The sequence below is a fragment of the Callorhinus ursinus genome, unplaced genomic scaffold, assembly GCF_003265705.2.
Source record: "Callorhinus ursinus isolate GAN/ISIS: 27379988/994484 unplaced genomic scaffold, GSC_fseal_2.0 scaffold26, whole genome shotgun sequence".
In the NCBI taxonomy this organism is placed as follows: domain Eukaryota; kingdom Metazoa; phylum Chordata; class Mammalia; order Carnivora; family Otariidae; genus Callorhinus; species Callorhinus ursinus.
Window position 1 is genome coordinate 2,450,466 of NW_027397088.1, and position 6,646 is coordinate 2,457,111.

At 36.8% G+C, this 6,646-nt stretch overlaps 1 long non-coding RNA gene across 1 annotated transcript; it reads right to left on the reverse strand.

The window, feature by feature from the left end:
* Positions 1 to 1,116: 1,116 nt before the first annotated feature.
* Positions 1,117 to 5,395, reverse strand: LOC112838399 (uncharacterized). The gene is made up of 3 exons (XR_003211974.2): positions 5,354 to 5,395; positions 3,471 to 3,573; positions 1,117 to 1,472 (listed from the first exon to the last, which is right to left on the reverse strand). It is a non-coding gene; the product is annotated as an uncharacterized lncRNA (long non-coding RNA).
* Between the last annotated feature and the right edge of the window lie 1,251 nt (positions 5,396 to 6,646).

Genomic DNA, 6,646 nt, shown 5'->3' on the forward strand with positions numbered 1-6,646 from the left:
GGTGTTATGCTGAGTGAAATAAGTCAATCAGAGAAAGACATGTATCACATGACCTCACTGATATGAGGAATTCTTAATCTCAGGAAACAAACTGAGTGTTACTGGAGTGGTTGGGGGTGGGAGGGATGGGGTGACTGGGTGATAGACATTGGGGAGGGTATGTGCTACGGTGAGCGCTGTGAATTTTGCAAGACTGTTGAATCACAGATCTGTACTTCTGAAACAAATAACGCAACATATTTTAAGAAAAAAGAGAAAGAAGATAACAGGAGAGGAAGAAAAGGGGAGTATGTCAGAGGGGGAGACAAACCATGAGAGATGATGGACTCTGAAAAACAAACTGAGGGTTCCGGGGGGCGAGGGGGATGGGTTATCCTGGTGATGGGTATTGAGGAGGGCACGTTCTGCATGGAGCACTGGGTGTTATGAACAAACAATGAATCATGGAACACTGCACCAAAAACTAATGATGTAATATATGGTGATTAACATAACAATAAAAAAATTAAAAAAAAACCCACTAAATTCTGAAGAAAAAAATATTTTAAAAAAAGGGGAAGAATGGATGAGTTCACATTTTATGTAACTGACATTACACAGAAAGGTTTCAAGCATCAGTGAGAAAATTGGATGAGATCATCTTTGTTGATTCCCCACTTTTTCTAGGTTTACTGAAAAGTATTTTAAATAGACACATAAAAGTAGAGAGAATATTGTAATGACCTTTCTGTATCCTTTGGTCAATTCAATAATTATCAATACATATCTTATTTATATATACCCACACCTAATACCTATTTCCTCCAATTACTTTGAAGTAATACTAGATATATTGTTTCATTTAAAAATATTTCCATAGGCATTTCAAAATAAAATTACTGTTTGGGGGAAAAATACACTATAATTATCACACATAAAAAAGTGTAACAGCAATTCTTTAATATCAAATATCCAATCAGAGTTCACATTTCTGTAACAATTTCATGATTTTTTTGTTGTTGTCTATTCAAATCAGATTGAAAGTCAATGCATCATACTTGGCTGATACATCTTTCAGTTCCTTTTTAATCTATTTATTGACAGAGAGAGTGTACAAGCAGGGGGAGTGGCAGGCAGAGGGAGAAGCAGACTCCCTGCTGAGCAGGGAGTCTGACACAGGGCTCAATCCCAGAACCCTGGGATCATGACCTGAGCCGAAGGCAGAAGCTTAACCAACTGAGCCACCCAGGCGCCCCTGGTCCTTTTTAATCTATAGTTTTCCTCTCTTTTTCCCTGAAATATATTTGTTAAAGAAACCAGGTCATTTGTCCTACAGCATTTGAGCATTTTCCATGTTCTGAATTTGCTGATTGCATACTGGTGTGTTATTTACACATCCCTTATACTTTTTGTAAATTGGTAATTAGATCTAGATCCTTGAGGTTTAGTGTTGCCTCTTCTGGGATTGTTCTGCTTTGTGATTTCCTCTTCCCCTAAAAAAAAAAAAAATGTATATCATGACTTCAATTTCATACAGATCATAACTATTGTAGATGAGGACTTTTCTCTGTGGCATTCTTTTTTTTTCCTGTGAAATTCTTTGGTGGGGAGGATACATAATGTCTTGCATGGTCTAATGGAAAGAAAAAACCCTGGAGCCCAACAGACCTTAGTGGAGGACCCACCATCTACATGTTATGTGGTCTTGAGCAAGCTCTTTTAATTTCAGCTATTTCCTTTATAAAATAAGGACAATAACGACTTCCTTAAAAGGCTGTTGTAAAGATTAGAGAGAGCAACACATATAAAGCATCAAGCACATCATAAGTTTTTAATTGTAGGTGTTATTACCCTAACAGTCTAGAGGTCTTGAGGATGTCTCTGCTCTATGCCTGGAATGTTCTTTCCCACCGTATCCCCTACCCCTATATTGCTTTTCACCACTCCAATCAACCATTACCTTTCCAGGAGATGCTCCCAAAACCCTGGTCTGAGCTATCAGCTGCTCCTTTACATCCCCACTGTCTCTTAGGTTATGAGCATTCATCAAACCACTATTAGTTTCTTGTTTTGCTTCCTCACTAAACTGTGAGCTACTATAGATAATTCCTCTGTGTTTTTTATTTAAATGTTGTTTTAATTATAAAACATGTCATACCATAAAATACAGATGAAACATATAATTGACAATTATTTACCTTCTACTAAAGCAAGGGTTAATGTTTTATCTAATTGGTTTCATATATCTCTCTTTAAAAAATAATAATGGTCTTACTGACCATTATTGGTCAGTAAAGCCTCACCCTTATACTTCTATTCTTTCCTTTCCAAAGGAAATGCCCATCTGAAGGATATTTTTATACATTGATTTCATATGTACAAGATATACTATGCATACTTTGGGTCTGTAAGGTTTTACAAGTAGGATCAAGCTGTATGTATGCTTTTTGCTTACTGATTGTTACACTTTTGAGGTTTATCCATAGTATAATATGTACCATTTTTCATTAATTTGAATTACTGTATAGTATTCCATTGTATGAATGAATTAAAATTTATTTAAATATTTTCTTACTGAGAAACAGTTGGACTGGTTCCACCCTTTTGTTATTACAAACAGTGCTCCAATGGACAACCAGAAACATTTGTCCTTGTGCTCACATGTGAGTGCTTCTTGGGTGGGGGAGCACATGTAAGATGTCCCAAATCCTAAAATAGTGCCTGAAATATTAAGTGCTCAATCAGTGTCTATTGAAGAAAAGGAAGAAAATATGACATTTTTCATTCATTCAAAAATGAAATGCTGATGGGCATAAAACCAAGCTATCACTAAGGCCCAGTTATTAAAGATATGAAGTTATCCAGGAGGCTTTATAAATGTGAATGGGCTGCTATTACTTGCCTTAAGCCACAGAAATTCTGGTTCAAGTGAATTACAGGGGAAATAAAAACATAATGCCAGAGAAAATCAGTCATTCCCTGGGTTGACATTAGCTATGTATTCAGTTCAGTTTTAAGGACAGAGCTTCAGTTTTTACAATGGACAGAACTGAAATGCCAAGGCAACCACAGGGTTCTGATTTATGGCACCATGAGTTGCAAAATGATCTAACACCCCACATCACAATGAGGCCTTATTCACTTTCATGGGAATGATCAAACACTAGGTCGGAGTATGAAATAGATGCACTTTGCCCTTAAGAGCCTACTTGGGTCACATTCTGTCACATGCTGGAAGCCAACATCAAAATCACTGAACTGTTTAAAGAGCTTGATAATTGATGCTCTTTGAGGGGGAGAAAACCCATTATTCAGTTTCTGATATTACTTTGGAGACTATATTAGAAAACCTCGTGTAACTCTCTCATTTTCCAAATTTCCCAGCTATAAACCTCCCACATGCAAAGGCAATGTCAAGGATCTCTCTATCCAAACCGTGCAACCACCTATTTCTTCCTTAATCAAATCACTGGCAATAGAGATATGATTACATGTAGACCAATTAGATCCACTCCCTGGAGCTGAGGATGGAATTAGCTTCCCTGAGGCATGAGTTGCACACAGGAAGGTAGATGCCTGAATGAACTTAAGGTCCTGTTAAGAAGAAAGAGGCAGGAAATAAATCCTGAGTAGACAACCAACAGTGTCAGCAACAGTCCACCCCTTTAACCTCCCAATATCCACCCACATTCCTCTTGCCGTGCAAGACACTGATGCCTATATGAAATATATTCACTCCAACTCCAAATCTATGATCTCTAAGTGATGCACAGGTTTTGTCTTCAAGCAGCTCTTCATGTTCAAGCAATGGACAGGAAAAAATAAAAAACCAAGAGAGTTGCAATTAAAAACAAAAGAGAAAAGAGACTGGAAGCCGTATAGACTGGAAACCCACTAGTCACTGGCTAGTGCTAAGATGGTGTAGAAGGTTGGGGAACTTGGCCAGAAAGCTAGAGTAAAATTCACCATCCCACCCCCAGTCTCACAGTGCTCTGAAGATAAAGTCCAGCTAAGAATGAGCCTAAAATGAACAACAGGTTTCCACCTCAAGATAGTTGTTAGATTTTGCAGCTGCTGTGTAGCAGCTGATTTAAAGAACTAAGCTAACACCTCTGAGTAGCAAAACATCCAAGACTGAAGAGACCAAGAATTCAAAGCCAAGAAGGGCCACACCCTGGGGACAGGGATAAACCAGAACCGAGCCAAATTTCACGGATACTGGAAACCAGCCCCTGTTCAGCCTGATCCTTGCTTTCATTGAAGAAATCGTCCCTTTACTCTATATGCTACTAGAAGAAAACGAAGACCCTTGCTGAGGAAGAATATTATTTGGAGTGCTATAGTTCTTTTTTTACATAATGTCAGGCATATAACAACAGAGAGGCAGGAAGATGTGTCCAATAATCAAAATGAAAACAAATAATAAAAACAGACGAACAGAAAATCCAGATTTTGGAAATAGCAGAGAAGAATTAAATTAATTAATGCATTAAAGAAAATAGAGAAAAAGGTGGACAAATATCAATGAAAAAATGGTTAATTCAACATAGGATACAAAACAATCAAATGGACATTATAAAACTGAAATACACAATGTAAAAATTAAGACTCCATTGGAGAGATATAAAAGCAGGCTGGAAACAAGAAAAGTGAAATTAAAGACAAGTCAGTAGAAAATATATAAACAGAAGCATAGAGAGAAAAAAGAATAGTATAAGAGACAGTAGGGCACATAGTCAAAAAACATATAGTGATCAAAGTCTTAGATGGAGAGGAAAGAGAGATTGGAACAATATATGGGGAAGAGGAAATAATAGCCAAGAATGTTCCAAAATTGGTGAAAGACATCAAACCACTGTTTTGGAAATCTCAAGAACCCCAAACAGGATAAATCAAAGACAACCATACTTAACCATATTATAGTCAAACTACTGAGGAACCAGAGAAAACCTAAAAATCTGAGAAGTAGCCACAGGAAAAAAGACACACTATCTTCAAAGAAGCAACAATAAAAACCAATGGCTGACTTTTTGACAGAAACTTCGGAAACCAGAAAAATTACAATTTAAAATGCTGAAAACCAACCTAGAATTCTATACTCAGTAAAACTGTTCTTTGAAAATTAATGGAATAGAGACACCACAAAAAAAAGAAAAAAAGCTGGGGGAATTCATCACCAGCATACCGACACTATAAGAAATACTAAAGGAAGTTCTCTGGGTTGAAGGAAAATTGTCATAGATGGAAATATGAAACTGCAGAGTGAGCACTACAGGATGAGAACTACCTGCTGGAGACCAGCTTTGATGGAATAACCCTGGTGTACAAGCTATAAGCATGAAGAGGCACTTCACTGCTGATGAACTGAACTAACCTCTCAGGAAAACGGTGATTGTTTCCTCCCACCCCTCAGCCCCTCTGCATTCCAGAACCTTGAGCAAAAGCAGAATCAGACCTTTCTTTCCATCACAGGTCTCAGGAACCCTGCCGACATTGTCCCAGGAACTTTATCCAATGTACCAGATTATTTTCTTGGGGAAAAAAAAATCATTTTAAGATTCCTAAGTGCACGCTCATTTTTTTAAGTTTATTTCTTAAAATTTAATATGGTAACTTCGTTGAGATATAATTTATATGCCACATAATTCATTCATTTAAAGTGTACAATTCAAAAGTTTCAGTTTATTAACAGTTCTAAAAACATCACCAAAAAAATGTTAGAACTTTTCATCACTCCGAAAAGAAACTCAATAGCCAATTAGCAGTCACTGCTTATTTTCCTGCTGTACTTCCTATCCCCAGCCTAAACACCACTACCAATCTGCTTTCTGTCTCCATAGATTTACCTCTAATGGACATTTCATATAAATGGAATCATACAATAGGTATTATTTCATGACTGCCTTCTTACATTTAGCATAATGTTTTCAGGGTACCATGTACCAATAGTATTTTTTTTAATTGTGGTAAAATACATGTAACAAAATTCACAATGCTAATCATTTTGAAGTGTACAGTTCAGTAGAGTATTGCTTTGCAATCAATCTCCAGAACCTTTTCATCTTGCAATACTGAAACTCTACATCCATGATACAACCTCTCCGCATTGCCCTTTGCTAGCCCTTAGTAACCACCATTCTACTTCTTGTTTCTATGAATTTGACTATTCTGGATACCTCATATAAGTGTCATCACACAGTATTCATTTTTTTGTGACTGGTTTGTGTCACTTAGTATAATGTCCTCAAGGTCCATGCACATTATAGTATGTGTCAGAATTTTCTTTCTTCTTTTTTAAACCTGAATAATATTCCATTAAGTATTCATCTATCTGTTGATGGACACTTGGGTTATTTTCACCTTTTGGCTATTGTGAATAATGCTGCTATGCACATAGATGTACTAATATCTCTTTCAGACCTGCTTTCAGTTCTTTCAGACATATATCCAGAAGTGGAATTACTGGATCATGTGGTCTTGATTTTTAATTTTTTTGAGGAACTGCCATACAGTTTTCCATAGAGGCTGCACCATTTTACATTCCCAACAAGAGTGCATAAAGATTCCAATTTCTCCTCATCCTCACCAACACTTGTCATTTTCTGTGTTGTTTTTTTTTTTAAGAGTAGCCATTTTAACGTGTGTTTGGTGAATAAGGGGCCCAACT